This window comes from Nycticebus coucang, chromosome 17, assembly GCF_027406575.1.
Source record: "Nycticebus coucang isolate mNycCou1 chromosome 17, mNycCou1.pri, whole genome shotgun sequence".
In the NCBI taxonomy this organism is placed as follows: domain Eukaryota; kingdom Metazoa; phylum Chordata; class Mammalia; order Primates; family Lorisidae; genus Nycticebus; species Nycticebus coucang.
Genome location: NC_069796.1, coordinates 12,314,790 through 12,330,283, shown reverse-complemented (window position 1 = coordinate 12,330,283; position 15,494 = coordinate 12,314,790). Strand labels below are relative to the sequence as shown.

General features: G+C 37.0%; 1 protein-coding gene across 9 annotated transcripts in view; it reads right to left on the bottom strand.

The window, feature by feature from the left end:
* APC (APC regulator of WNT signaling pathway) overlaps positions 1-15,494 on the bottom strand; it is a 120,091-nt gene that overhangs the window by 92,611 nt on the left and 11,986 nt on the right. For 4 of the 9 annotated variants that reach the window (XM_053567026.1, XM_053567028.1, XM_053567031.1 and 1 more), the window contains exon 1: positions 5,335-5,396. The exons of 4 other annotated variants lie outside the window; for them this stretch is intronic. The gene's annotated coding sequence lies outside the window, so the exon portion shown is untranslated. Of the gene's footprint in view, positions 1-5,334; positions 5,397-15,494 lie in introns of those variants that run through there. One more of the 9 variants, XM_053567030.1, reaches the window with a different exon arrangement.

The window sequence follows — 15,494 nt, the reverse complement described above, 5'->3', positions numbered from 1 at the left end:
CTATACTTTAAACAAATTTGATAAATGAAAAGCTGAATGTACCAAAAAAGTAACACTCATTCACAAAAGTATAAACTTAAAAAAAAAACCCTTCATCTTAAAAAAAAAAAAGAAGTGTATGTCTGTAGTAGAAAGAATAATGGATCCACAAAGATGTCCACAGCCTGACCCTCAAAATCTATGAATGTGTAAACTCACATGGCTAAAGGGACTTTGTAGACGCATTTAGGTTAAGAATCTTGAGGTAGAAAATCTACCTGGATTATGTGATTACATACCGAATGTAATCACAAGGATTCTTATAAGGGGGCAAAAGGGTCAGTCAGTCGGTGAGAGATTTAGTATGCTGCTTGCACTGAAGATGGAGAAAGGGGCCAAGAGCCAAGGAATGCAGGTGGCTTCTAAACACTAGAAAAAAGCAAGGAAACAGATTTTTCCCCAGAGCCTCTAGAGGAAACACAGAGCTGTGGCTTGAACCTCCAGGCCAGTAAGATGATAAATTTGTGTTGTTTTAAACCACTACATCATGGTAACTTGTTATAAGAGCAATAGGAAACAATGCCCTATGATCTAATGATGTCTCTCCTAGGGATAAATTCCAGTGAAATCTTACTGGCCCAGGTAATTATCTTAAACTATATCCATAAATTCTTTGACCCTACTTTTTAAAAAAAAGATGGGTGCTAATTCCTCTTTCGTTTAGGCTGGATTTAGTGACTCACTTATAAAGAGATTATGGTAGAAGTGACGGTGTGTGGCTTCTCACAGTAGGCCATAAATGGTTTTTCTTCTTGGGATCACTGGAGGAAGCCGGCTGCCATGTCATGAAGACACTCAAGCAGCCCCAAGTAGAGGCCCACAGCCAACGAGAGCCTGAGATTGTATGAGTGACTCTGTTTGCCATCCTAACTACAACCTCATAAGAGACCCTGAGTCAGACAACTCAACTAATAGTCTTGAATTCCTGACTCACAGAAACTCTGAAATAATGTTGGCTGTTTAAGCCACTAAGTTTTGTTTACTCTTTACACAGTGATATGTATAATGATAACATAGCCCATATGGAGTCATGTACAAGGATGTATGTATACCACAGCAATATTTGCGGTAAAAGAGATTTGGAAAAAATTAAAGACTTCACTAGAAAACAGTGTTAGGTACTACAGAATACTATATAGTAAAGTTACCATCACAGAGCAGAAGGACACAGGTTTGAGTACATACAAAAGAAGTGAAAGTAGGGACTCAAGCGGGTAGCTGTCCACTCATGGTCACAGCAGCATTATTCACAATAAATAAAAGGTGGAAGCAACTCAAGTATCCACTGACAGATGAATGGATAAACAAAATATGGTATATACACGCAATGGAATATTATTTAGATTTAAGAAGGGAGAAAATTCCCTACAGCATGGATGAACCTTGGGAACATTATGCTAAGTGAAATAAGTCAGTCATAAAAGAAAAATATTATGTAATTCTTTATATATGAGATTCCCAAAGTACTCAAATTCGCTGAGGGAGAAAGAATGGGGGGGTGTAGGGGGAAAAGAGGAAATAGTCTACAGAGTTTCAATTGGGGAAAATTAAAAAGTTCTGGAGATGGACAGTGGTGATGGTTGTACAACAATGTGAATGTACTTAATGCCACAGAACTATACTCTTAAAAATGGGTAAGATGGTAAGTTTTATGTTAAATATATTTTATCATAATCAATTTTTTAAAACCTCATCAAATGTAAAGAAAAATACTACCCAAGAATTCCTGCATATTTATTCATCCAATAACACACGTGAGTGTCTACAAGGAGAGTGGAAGTGGAGTATGGGGATGGAGGGGAAATGCTTGCCTTCTACGGACTGATGATGTCAAGATTTGATTTACAAAATCAACTTTTGAGAACCTATTTATTCATCTAACCTCATTCTATATTCAAGATACGTAGTACTTCAAATGCAATTTATTCTTCAAAATTACCTGTGATCCCAAGCAAATTCTATAAAAAAGCACAATGTTTTTAAAGAGCAACCCACTACATTCTTCTAAATTAGAAGATATTTTAGATTATATATATCTTTAAAGATCCTAGAAGTACCCAAAGCCATCAATGTTTAACTTGCAATAAAATTTCACATAGTTCTAAGTTTTCTTAGAAGTTAGTTCCCATGACTTATTTGAGTCTTTTAGCACCTTTCATAGGTCTACCATTTAGCATGTGCTCAAATACGAATGTAGCAAATGTACTTCCTCAAGTATTACTCCTGTTTTCTGAATCACAATGCTCTGTCCCATCTTAAGTGCTATACATGTTGATAGGTTTCACTCAGACTCTAACACAAAAAAAGGCATAAGGGAGATCAAAATTGAAGAGAGAGAGGGCGGCGTCTCTGGTTCAAAGGGGTAGGGCGCTGGCCCCATATGCTGGAGGTGCCGGGTTCAAACTCAGCCCCGGTCAAAAACTGCAAAAAAAATTGAAGAGAGAGGCCAGGTGCAGTGGCCCATGCCTGTAATCCTAGCACTCTGAGGAGGCCAAGGTCGGCGGATAGCTTGAGCTCAGGAGTTCCAGACCAGTCTGAGCAAGAGTGAGACCCCTGTCTCTAAAAAATAGCCAGACATGTGGTGGGCATCTGTAGTCCCAGCTACTTGGAGGGCTAAGGTAAGAGAATCACTTTAGCCCAAGAGTTTTAGGTTGCTGTGAGTTACGATGCCATGACACTCTACTTAGGGCAACAAAGTGAAACTGTCTCAAAAAAAAAAAAAAAAAAAAAAAACTGAAGAGAACATTTAAACATATAAAAGAATAAAAGATTGGTTAAATTATGTGAAGTTATTAACATTACAAAATGGATAAAAATGCTAAAATCAAAATCTACAGAGCAATTAATACAAATGGAAAACATTAACAGCTTTGATTCAGTTCATAAAGTATACTTATAAATTTTTAATTTTAAATATCTTAATAGCACAATTCTGGTCATATCAAGTAACAGTGAATAATTTTAAAAAACACTAATGTCAAAAGCTCAGCCATACATTAGATATTTTATGTGTAAGGGAATCATATCAACTGAATTTAGTTCTTTCTTATTTAATTCAGAAAATATCTCAATCTAATGCTGTTCTAAACATATTCATATGATTAATAAGATGATTCCCAAAATGTTTATGAATATCATTATGAAAACTGTTGCCTCTCCATTTGCTTAGTTACCAGGTATTGTATGAAGCATTCTTATATTGTAATTAAAAACCCACAACTAAGTAGGATCTATTTTTCATTTGTTTAATGATCTGTCAGTGACTTATATTGCTTTCACAATCATCTTATATACTATATTGTATTTTATGTAATTAAGAGGTATTATAAAATAGCCTTATAGAATTAGAATAAAATAGTTAGAAAACTTAAGCTCTTTACACCCCTATACATCTTTATATCCCCTACAATATATGACCTTGGAAAAAGTCATAACATACCTTATTAGGAGTACTCTAACATTTAAAATGAGAATAAATGGTAAAAATCATTTATGTAAAAAGAAGAACTTTATACACTCTGAAGCACTATGCTGGGTGGGATTAAAAGCACTGAATAACATTAGCTATTAACTTTCACTTGGAATTTTAATACGACATCTTTAATTCTAGCAATAGTTTCCACAGGATTTAAGAATGATACCTTAAGTACTATTAATCCTGATATCCATGATCAAATAATTTTTAAAGCAGAAATAATTTTTAAGCAGAATTGTTTTAAATTAGCAATGAAAATTTGTATAGTCTTATTATTTAAGTCCAATTCCTTATTATCCTGAAAAAATTACTGAAACAAAATTGTAAGTTCTCTTAAGACTTTCCCATTACCTAAACACTATTTAAGAGGCACTGTCACTTACCCTGGAGGGCTTTACAAAGCCACTGCAATTGTTGGTCAGGGAATGAGGAGGTGTGGCAGACTGGTTACCATAAATACACATAAAGATGAGGCATTTAAAAATGTACTTAATTTGAAAACATATGTTTTTACACATGTAAGTAAGGGGAAAAATAAGTGCAATGAAAAACACTATCAAAAGTACATCTTATGAGCATTCACTAAAAAGAAAACATCTAAAAGAAAAGCCATGGGGTTTTAAAATATCTGCCTGTATACTTTATTCAATGACATCAAAAGTGACCTATGAGAAATATAAAATTGCTTAATAAATATAGATGGCAATTATTGGGTCCACAAAAATTTATCAACAAAATTTTCACAAAGTAATTTACATTATAAAGTGACTTGCTCTTTAATGACCTAATTAATAGCATAAAAGCTTCACTGACAAAGGAAAACCTCTACTGTTTCATACATAATTTATTAAGATTTCCTTTAGGATCTATGTTAAATCAAAGAATTTGAGCATCTCTTTTGTGATGCAGAATCAAAGTGTCTGATACATCTCACCGTCAAAACATTCATAGCCTGATATTTTACCTACTTAAAAAAAACCAAACAGAATAATCTCCTCCCATATTCAGGCTGCAATTATGAACTATGGCTTCTTGTAAATGGACTTCTATTCCCAGCATTTGCTGCAAGGTTTCTTATTCCTCTGCAGTTGTCTTTTCAGCCTAACAGGGAGAAAAGCACTGCTGCAGTCACTCGCAAAAAAGCCACTATCATTGCGTTTGGTAACTAACAAAGACACTGGTGTCTCTTTCCCTCCCTATTCACAGGGAGTTCACCTACATGTTTCACAAAAGCAGGCACACTACCGGTGACCAGTATCACCACCCGAGCTCTGCAGGACCTGCCCCCCTTCTCGTCCTCCCATCCCCAGTAGCTCTTTCCCCTAGGTTCACACCAGCCATTAGCAGCAGCTTTGTACCCCCGCCTCTGGCTACCACGGCATGTGTCCTCGTCGCCAGGGAGGAGAACAAGCCTTTCAAAGGGGTAGAGCTTTTGCTTCTCGCCATGAATATGCTCCATTCTTTGTTGTCCTCTAACCGTTTCCTTAGATACTATTATTCCACTCTGTCAACAGGCATTATAAAAACAAAACCCCCTTGTAGCTTCAAAAACAGCTCTTTCCCACAGACTCCCCTTAACACTTCTCCCCCTCCCCCACTTCTTCCTCTTCTGTCAAAAAGCCTGGATCAGAAGCACAGGAAATCCATCTCCAGTGCTGCAGTGGGAAGTGGGGGTGGGGGGTGACGCCCCTGCCTCTCCACTGGCATGTGGCAGTGGACCCGGTACCAAGCAAAGGCAATCGGTTTAAGATAGTGCGGGGGTGGGAGACTGCCTCCCCTCCTCCCACAGCAAGCCAGGCCACCGCATCTCCAGCACCTACCCCATTTCCGAGCCCGGCAGCACCTCCATTCTGTCTCCAGTGACACCCCGGCGGGCTGCGCCAATACAGCCACATGTCGGTCACGTGTGCCCAGGCCCAGCCAATCAGCAGGCTCCGGATGGGAAGGGAGAGCGCTCTGGTCCGCATCCAGCGGACTGCACAGCTGCTTCACGCTCGGCTTCCCGACCCAACCGCACTGGCACTCCGCAGCAGGGCGCAGGGCGCAGGGCAGGCGGACCCGCCCCACCGCAAAGCTGGCCTGTACCCTAGCTGCATACCAAGTCTCCTGCATACGCCCTCAACTGCCCCATCCCTGGTAACCCAGGGAAGCTGATGGTAGCTGACATGCAAAGTAGGGTGGGGTGAGGGACGTCCACAGGGCAGAAAGACTAGCATGAGATGTTAAGAGGTGGGAAGGGATAACAAATTACATCTCATGCGCTATGATTTACATGTCTGCAGCATAAATAGAATTCTATTAAGTGTATTACAGTGAATACTTTCGATTATGAACCACTGACTTCCTTAGGTAAATCACTCCAATTATGTTTGAAGCTATGATAGCAGCACAGTGTAGTGGCTGAGTCAGAACCCTGGAGTCGTGTGGACTGGGTTGAATCTTTGCTTCTGCCACTCTAGCTCTTTTCCGTTAGTCATTTAACCTGTCAGTGCTTCAATTTCCTCTTCTATAAAATAGGAATCGAAGTACGGAAGTTAATATATACAAAGCAGTATTTAGAGTAGTCCCTAACAGAGTTATGATGTTAGCTACTACTAATCTGAGGTTTAAATTTAATACCTTAATACAAATTTCGTTCCATTGAAAGCCAACCACGTGAAGCTGAAATTACTCATTTCGTGGATTAGAAGGACAAAAATCCAAACTGCCAGGAATTCAAAGTTCTGGTTTACATAGGGAGCTCAACAAAGTGTCGTCAATGATAAGTTATGGTACTCTTTAAAATAACTGAAAGACCACAGGCACCTGTGGCTCAAGGAGTAGGGCACTGGCCCCATATGATTGAGGTAGCAGGTTCAAACCCAGCCCCAGTCAAAAACTGTAAAGAACCTGAAAGAGTATAATTGGAGTGTTCCTTACACAAGGAAATGATAAATGCTTGAGATAACAGATATATCAATTACCCTGATTTGATTAATAAGCATTGTATGCCTATATATCACATGTACCCTATAAATACTCTAGTAAGTATACATGCTAATTAAAAATAAATTTAAAAAAAATGGGAAACCAGTTTCTATTATCTATTTAGAATTTAAAAGGATATTAAACTTCAGGTTTTAAAATGAGGTATACTTTCTTTAATGTTTTGTTAATTTTTCTAATTAATGGTATGAAAACAAGCTATTAAATAGCATATTTTAGGCAATCCCATTTTATTTTTTTTTATTTTTGTAGAGACAGAGTCTCACTGTACCGCCCTCGGGTAGAGTGCCGTGGCATCACACGGCTGACAGCAACCTCTAATTCTTGGGCTTACGCGATTCTCTTGCCTCAGCCTCCCGAGCAGCTGGGACTACAGGCGCCCGCCACAACGCCCAGCTATTTTTTTTGTTGCAGTTTGGCCGAGGCTGGGTTTGAACCCGCCACCCTCGGCATATGGGGCCGGCGCCCTACTCACTGAGCCACAGGCGCCGCCTGGCAATCCCATTTTATTAAAAATTATACATATATATTAGAAAAGTAAAAGACACACAACAAAATGTCCACAGAGGTTATCCTTGGAAGGTGGTATTACAGGCCTGTTTCTTCTGCTTTTCCGTTGTGCTTTTAGATTTTTTGCTCTTTATTAGTCTTTAGGTTATAATGCCTGACATTCTAAATATTTGTTGAATGAACAAATGAATGACTTCCACAGACCACATATTACTATAATTTAAAAAACCATATATTAAAAGGTTAAAATATTTAGAAACAATATATCTTCATATCAAAGGTCATGCATCAATTTGATTATCTCCTAAATAACTCTATTATGAAAAATAAAACATTTTCAAGATCCTCTTACTAAAAGAACATGATCCACTGCATAAGACTTACTTATATAGTCACTGATTGTGACAAATTCAGAAGATGTAATTTTTCTTAGGGCCTAGTATTTTCAGAAGAAAAACGATCTTTCAAAACAAAGAATACATTTTAAAAGCTCCCCCAAATAACTTCTTAGTGTCCTATGAAACAACTGTAAGTCTATTACGCTTGACTCAGACTATGATTCAAACTATTACTTAGTAAACCACTTTGTAGCCAAAATATTTGTCTAAATTTTAACTGCATATTTTATAGAAATTAGTCAGTGACTTAAGTGGCAGAAGAAAGTCATGACCATTACATGTTCATTAATCACTATGCTTCAAATCTAAAAGCAAGCCAATCTAAAAATTCAACATCTTATAATATTGTCACCAATTGAATTTATTCAGTTACATTTTTCAAACCAGCTTCCTCAGGGATTCCAAAAGTTTGATGTGATTTTAAAAACTATATTTAGCTGTTTTAAAACTATAATTAGGCTAGGTATGGTGGCTCACACCTGTAATCCCAGCACTTTGGGAGGCCAAAGAAGGGGGATTACTTGAAGACAAGAGTTGGAGATTAGCTTGAGCGACATAGTCAGACCTCACCTCTACAAAAAAATTTAAAAATTAGGTGGGCATGGTGGCACATGACTGTTAAGTCTTAGCTACTCAGGGGGCTGAGGTAGGAGGATTGTTTAAACTCAGGAGTTTGAGGAGTGAGTTATAAATGTGTCACTAAACTCCATCCAGCCTGGGCAACAGAGCAAAACTCTATCTCTAAAAAAGGAAACAAAACAAAACAATCCTCCCATAAATAAAAAACATATATGCAATCAAAATATATTGGGACAGATTTGAACGGGGAGATCACTGAAGCAAGACTTTGTGTTACCAGGCTTATATGTAACTCAGAATAAAGCTCCTGCCATTTCTATATCTCTGTTTAATCAAACACATTACCATTTATACAACATACTACATATGCATTAAAAATACTTTTTTTTTTTTGCAGTTTTTGGCCGAAGCTGGGTTTGAACCAACCACCTCTGGTATATGGGGTCAGCGCCCTACTCCTTTGAGCCACAGGCACCGTCCAAAAATACTTTCTGATCAAAAGAAATATAGAAATAAGTTGTATGAGAAGGCTGTTTTAAGAATGCATGGACAAATTATACCCTTGATTTCAAGTATCAGTGTTATGACCAGCTTCATTGTTTTTAGTACATTCCTTCATAAGTAAATGCTATAAATATGAACACATAATTAACCTCAGGAAAAAAAAAAAAACCGTCCAAACCTTCTGCAGCTAACAACGAAAGTAACTAAATAGGATTAATAGAATTCTCCATGTCTTAAATCTGACACTCTCATTTTTACACAGGCCTAACTTAAGACAGGTTTAAAAAATGGACAAGAAGTACGGATTACAATAAACTAATGTATAGTTAAAATTAGCGCTCTTTCTGTCACGGCAATTGATTCTTGTGCTTTATCAACAAACTTAAACTGTTTTTCTACCGAAGTCCTTTCTATAGAGATCAACAAAAGTTTTTTGCTTGTATTTTTGAGACAGAGTCTCATTCTGCTGCCCATATTAGAGTACAATGGCTCAATTATAGCTCATTCCAACTTTAGCTCCTGGTCTCAAGTGATCCTCCTGCCTCAGCCTCTTAAGTAGCTCAGACTACAGGATGTGCCACCATACCCAGCTTTTTTCTTTTTCTTCCTTTTTTTTTCTCTTTCGTTAGAGATAGATTCTGGCTGTGTTGCCCAGGCTGGTCTTGAACTCCTGGGCTCAAGCACTCCTCCCAACATCAGCCTCCCAAAGTGCTATTATAGGCATGAGCCACTGCTCCTAGCAAAATGGTTTTGTTGTTTTCTTTAAAAATCGTAAGTATGCATTGAAAAGACAGCTGCAAATGTAACTGAATTTCTACAGGAGATAAGGCTTCAAATAAGGCTCAGATTTATTTAGATTTATACTGGTTATGGTGTGATAGAAAAGCATAAGACAGGAAGAAATTGAGTTATATTTCCAAGGCCAAATTGGCTGTGAAGACTTTCTATGCTTTTCACGGGATGTGAGAAGGAGGTGAAATATCACAATGGTAATGAGATTTTTAGTGATGTATAAACTAAGTAGGGTAGAGATATTCATAGTCTACAAACCAGACTTATCCATGTGTCCTGTGTTATCTCAAGAGGTGAAAGACTCAAAGAAGTGTTCCTGGCATCAGCAATAAACTCCTAGTTTTTCTCTCTCTAGTCTCTTTCCTCTCTAATCAGCAAACATTAAGGTCATTTTATATACTTTTGCTCAAGAACATTCCATGGCTTTCTTCTGTTGACAGTGGAAGTGAGACAGTTTGAAGTTTAGTCATGGAGTGCAAAATATTTTCTAATATGTTAAATTTCCTTCCAATTACCACAAATTTAGTGGCTTAAAACAACATACATTTATTACCTTACAAGTTCTATATAGTTCAGATGTCCAAGACGGGTCTCACTAGGCTAAAATCAAGGTGTCTGCAGGACTGTACTCCTTTATGGAGGCTCTAAGAAAGAATGTTTCCTTGTACTTTGCGGCTTCTAGAGATCAAAGCCAGTAATGGTGGTTTGAGTGCTTCCCACGCTAAAGGACCCTGACCTTGTTTCTACCCGTCATATCTCCTCCTCTGACTCTCATTGTTCTGCCTCCCTCTTCACTCTTTAGGAACCACAGTAAAGACCCTTACACTGGGCCCACCTCCATGAAGATATGTGAAAATGGATAATATCTTCAAAAGCCTTTAAAATGTTCAAAATGCTTACTGTGGTTTGAATATTCCCATAAAAACAACATGTGTCAGAAACTAATTCCCAGCACAACAGTGGCGGGGTGGCACCTAATGGAAAGTGTTCATGCTCCACTTTGAGTTAGTTCTGTTTCACTGCCCTTATAAGATGTTAAATGAAATCTATTTATGCAAAATTAGGCAGAATTTTGACCCCCAGGACTTGCCCCCACTGTTACAACTCTAATAAATATACTACATTACATGGTAAAAGAAACTTGGCAGATATGATTAAGCCATTAATTAACTGGCCTTAAAATAGAGAGATTGGGTAGACCCAGTGTAATCACATGAACCCTTAAAAAGCTCAAACTGTTCACTGGCTTCCCAATAAATAAATAAATCGAAAATTCTTTACCTTGGCTTACAACTCTACAAAATCTAGATCCCACTCCTACCACCTCTCCCTGCCCCCACTTCCTCCCCTCTTTCTTAAGTCTTAGAACTACCTTTTCTTCAGCCCCAAAAATTGTTCCCAAATATTCAGATGACTGCTCTCAGATGATTTCACATCATTTAGGTCTTGGCATAAACATCACATGTTCAAACAGACCTTCCCCGATGACCTTATCAACACCACTACCATCCTCAAACTTTCTACCATATTATGAAGTTTAACATTTAAAGTATTTGACATCTGAAAAGCTCCATCTATGTATTTATATATTCGTCTCCCTCATCACTGTTTTCCGTATTGGACTATAAATTCCACAAGGACAAAAACTACACTCTACTCCACTGCTGTTTCCCTCACATCTAGAACAGGGCTTGGTGCTTTCTGTTCAATGTATGAATGTGATGATATAACAACAACAACAAAAAAGATATCAATTTATAATCTAGTAGAGGACTAAGACATTTACAACGAAAGTTTTAATACAAGGCAATGTATTATTAAAGAGTGAAAGATTGGATAGCTTCTGGTTAGGTAATCAAGAAAATACTTCAGAAACAAAGCAGCAACAGAACTAGCTTTGAAGGATGTTAAGAATTTTTCTGGGCAGAGATTTCAATCTTGTGTTAGGTTAAAAAATTTAGACTTCATTCTATAGGCAATGAAAAAACATGTTTCAAATAAGGAGGGATATGATTAAGCAAGATCAACAAAAATTAACAGGACTAGCTGTGTAGTTCCTACTCAAAAGGAAATATTATCAGAAACCATATGCATCCTATTACTAATTTACATCTAAGCTTAATGGTCAAAACCTTTTTCAACTGGAAAATATAATGGCAGGAAAAAAACCATTAAATTATACACTATGAGGAATTTCATTTTATTTAGTATCATTTTGGAAATTTTGATAACACAGTTATTTGTTAATTCAATGCTGTTAATAAAACAAAAATAACTTTGACAACCACTCTACCAAATTAACAAAATATTTAAATATTTGTATCTTAAGTCAGGAAATTTTTTTTCTAAATTCTTTTTTTTTTTTTTTTTTTTTGCAGTTTTTGGCCGGGGCTGGGATTAAACCTGCCACCTCCAGCATATGGGGGCCAGCACCCTACTCCTTTGAGCCACAGGCGCTGCCCTTTTTTCTAAATTCTTATCATGCTCCAATCTGGTAAAGCTGTAGTTTTAGAGTATGCAGTGTTTTATTTAAACTATCTTTTCCTTAGAAGAAAAAAATTCTGAGGAATTTTTTAAAAGTTAAATGTTTAAAACAAGATTGTATGCCTGCCTTTGTTTTTAAAGTATGTCTTTAATATTTTTTAACTTTGATCTTTACTTAAAACCTAAAACAGTTACAAAGGAACAATTTTACAATAAAACATAAACTGTATTCATAAAGGTATCATTTTAACACTGAAAAACTCAGTGACTTAAAGTCACCAAAAAAGAGAAGCACACAGAATGAGGTTTTAAAAAAAAGCCTCTGGCAGCAGCTGTAGCTCAGTGGGTAAGACACCAGCCACATACACGTACACTGAGGCTGGCGGGTTTGAACCCAGCCCGGGCCAGTTAAAACAACGATAACTGCAACAACAAAAAAAAAAATAGCCAGGTGTTGTGGTGGGCACCTGCAGTCCCAGCTACTTGGGAGGTTGAGGCAAGAGAATCGCTTAAGCCCAAGAGCTGGAGGTTGCTGTGAGCTGTGACGCCCCAGCACTCTACCCAGGGCAACAGCTTGAGACTCTGACTCAAAAAAAAAAAAGCCTCTATCCCATAGATAGGATTTTTTTTTCCATGAAATAAATAGAAAAATAGGATTTAGTGATTATTTCTTTACAATTTAAAATATCATAGAACACCTAAATTACCTGGTGAACCATTTATCGTTTATAACAACAAATCGTCCCTTGAAATACATCAGAATTGATAACAGAAACCCAATTTTAATTGATGTTAAAGACAAAATTTGATAACCAAGAACAGAGATCTAACATAATCAGAAATGAAAAAGGATCTATTCTCTACATTCATCATACAGGAATACCATCAATAAATGTATTTACAAATCCTTTAAAAAAAAAAAGAAATGAAAAAGGAAACATTATCACTGATACAACAGAAATATAAAATATCATCAGTGACTTATGAACGACCATACACTCACAAACTAGAAACCCCAGAGGAATAGATGAATTCCTCAACACATACAACCTCCTGAGATTAAAATAGAAAGAAAAAGAACTTCTGAACAGACCAATAACAGGTAGTGAGATAGAATCAGAAAGAAGAAATCTCCCAACAAAATAGAGCTCAGGAGCAGATGGATTCACAGCTGAATTCTACTAGACATACAAAGAACTGGTGTCAGTCTCTGTCCTCGGGGAACACTAAAACGGTTCCCAAAACTCGAGAATGAGGGAATCCTCTCTTACTAGTTCTATAAAGTCAGTATCACGCTGATACTAAAAGCAGGAATGGATGCAACAACAAAAACAAACAAACCCAATATCTCTGATGAACAGACATGCAAAAATCCTCAAGAAAATACTAGCAAATTGAATTCAACAGCCCATCAAAAGGATCAAGGATAATTCACCACAGTCCTGTGGGTTTTATCACAGGGATGTGAAGGGATCGTGGAGAAACTTGCCCTTTTCCTCTAGGTTGGTTTGCCGAAAAGATCAACTCAGTTATGGTAGATTAATAAGAGAAAGGTTTATATCCAAATACCATGTGTATGAGGGGGGAACCACAAGAATGATTTCCCAAAGTTTCAGAGACAGTCAGTGGCTTTTAAAGATGCCTTTTAGAAGGGAGGGGGGAGAGAAATGGTAAAGTATACCTGTCACAAGTGGTTGCTAAGGGGCGATGGGTAGGTGGAGGGAAACAGATTCATCAGTGAGTTAACCTGAGAGATAGGTATTGTGCTTCAAATGACCTTAGGGCCAGATCTATTAGCATGTGATAAGGAATTTAGCAGCCTTTTAAGATTTTAGAGGAAAGTCTTTGTTCAGAGTTTCCTGATTATGAATAGCTTTTAATTCAAAATAATCTTTATATCAAGGAATCATAGTTTGGGGTAAATTTTCCTTAGCTCCTTATTCTCCTTATCTGGAACTTCCCTAGAAGTTTCATACTTAACTCCATCAGATGCAAGGATGGTTCAACATTCGCAAGTCAATAAAGTGACTCACTACATACACAGAATTAAAAACAAAAACCATATGATTTCAATGACTTTTGGACTTTTATTATGAAGGGATACTGGATTTTAATGAATGTTTTTCCTGCATTCAATAAAATCCAGCATCCCTTCATGATAAAAGCCCTAAAAAAACTCAACATAGAAGGAACATATCTCAAAATTATAAAAGCCACATGTGACCCACAGCCAACATCATATGAAAGGGAAAAAATTGAAAGCATTCCCCCTGAGAACTGGAACAAGAATAGGATGTTCAAAAAAGAGAAGCACACAGAATGATGAGTTTACCATTCTCTGAAACACTCACCACTTCTATTTAACATAACTAGAAGTCCTACCCAGAGCAATTAAGCAAGATGGTGGGTTTGAAACCAGCCCCCCTGGGGCCTGCTAAACAAACAAAAAAAAAAAAAAAAAAGAAAGAAAGAAAGGAGAAAGAGAGAGAAAGAAAGAAAAGACAGACAGACAAAGGGCACCCAAATAGGAAGTCAGGTTATCTGTTTGTTGATGTGATCTTATACCTAAGAAAACTCTAAGGACTCCCCCCAAAAATCTACTAGATTTGATAAATGAATTCAGCAAAGTCTCAGGTTATAAAATCAATGTACAAAAATCACTAGCATTTCTATACACCAACAATAATCAAGCTGAGAATCAAACCAAGAACTCAATCTCATTTACAATAGCTACAAAAACAAACAACCCCTCCAAAAAAACCTGAGCTAGGAATAAATTTAATCAAGGAGGTAAAATATCTTTATACGGAGAACTACAAATCACTGATGAAAGAAATTATAGATGAAAAAAATGAAAAAGTATTCCATGCTTATCGATTGAAAGAATCGATACTGTTAAAATGACCATACTGCCCAAAGCAATCTACAAATTCAATGCAATTTCTATCAAAATACCAACATCATTTTTTACAGAAATAGAAAAAGCAATTCTAAAGTTCACATAGAACACCCCCGCAAAAAAGAGCCCAAAGAACCCAAACAGCCAAAGCAATCCTAAGCAAAAAGAACAAAACTAGAAGCATCATATTACCTGACTACAAGACTATAGTAATCAAAACAAGATGGAACTAGCACAAAAGTAGAGACACAAAATCAGTGGAACAGAATATAGAACCCATAAATAAAGCCATATAACTACAACCCACTGATCTTTGACAAAGGGGACAAAAACATACACTGGGGAAAGTACACACTATTCAGTAAATGGTGCTGGGAAAATTGGAGAGCCATATGCAAAAGAATGAAACTGGATCCCTATCTCTCACCATATACAAAAGTTCACTGAAGAGGGATTAAAGACCTAAATGTAAGAACTGAAACAACAAAAATTCTAGAAGAAAATCTAGGGAAAACTCTTCTGGACACTGGCCTAGGCAAAGAAAGTATGACTAAGATTCTAAAAGCAAATGCATAAAAAAAAAAAAAGATAAATAGACTTAAACTAAAAAGCTTCTGCACAGCAAAATAAGTAATCACAAGATAAACAGACAACCTACAGAATGGGAGAAAATATTTACAAACTTTGTGTCCAATAAAGGAATCTACAAGGAACTCAAAAAACTCAGCAAAGGCTGAGCTCAGTTACTCCCACTTACAATCCTAGCACTCTGGGAGGTTGAGGCAGGTGGATAGTTTAAGCTTGGGAGTTTGAAACCAGCCTGAGCAAG